The 660-nt window shown below is 49.8% G+C and overlaps 1 pseudogene; it reads right to left on the bottom strand.

The window, feature by feature from the left end:
- Positions 1 to 257: 257 nt before the first annotated feature.
- LOC126237614 (5S ribosomal RNA) lies at positions 258 to 374 on the bottom strand (annotated as a pseudogene).
- Positions 375 to 660: the final 286 nt, after the last annotated feature.

Genomic DNA, 660 nt, shown 5'->3' with positions numbered 1-660 from the left:
AACGTAAATTAGTTACAAACTACGGCCTTCACACACTTTATTCGGCATGTGCACTGCACTCCGTCTTCAGACCACAAGTGGCCCATCGGGACCATCCGACCGCCGTGTCATCCTCAGTTGAGGATGCGGATAGGAGGGGCGAGTGATCAGCACACCGGTCTCCCGGTCGTTATGATGGTTTTCTTTGACTGGAGCCGCTACTGTTCGGTCGAGTAGCTCCTCAATTGGCATCACGAGGCTGAGTGCACCCCGAAAAATGGCAACAGCACATGGCGACTGGATGGTCACCCATTCAAGTGCCAGCCACGCCCGACAGCGCTTAACTTCGGTGATCTCACGGGAACCGGTGTATCCACTGGGGCAAGGCCGTTGCCAATTCGGCATGTAGACGTCACTATATATATTTGGATTTAGGTTATGATATGTTAGACATGCCTTCCATCATTGAAGATGATGTGGCGCAGACGAATAGCGAAATTCTATATGACCCGCTAAAGTGTCGGAACATCGATGCTGACGATGACCTCCAGAATATCTGTTTTCAGCTCAGCAATGGTTTTGGGTTTTTTGCTGTACCCTTGTGTTTAATATAGTCCCACAAAAAGGTGTCGCATGTGTTCAGATCCGGAGAATATGGCGGCCAATCGACTACCTACAAAC

This window comes from Schistocerca nitens, chromosome 2 (genome assembly GCF_023898315.1).
Source record: "Schistocerca nitens isolate TAMUIC-IGC-003100 chromosome 2, iqSchNite1.1, whole genome shotgun sequence".
Lineage (NCBI taxonomy): Eukaryota > Metazoa > Arthropoda > Insecta > Orthoptera > Acrididae > Schistocerca > Schistocerca nitens.
The sequence above is the reverse complement of the archived record's forward strand: the minus strand, read 5'-3'. Positions and strand labels throughout refer to the sequence as shown.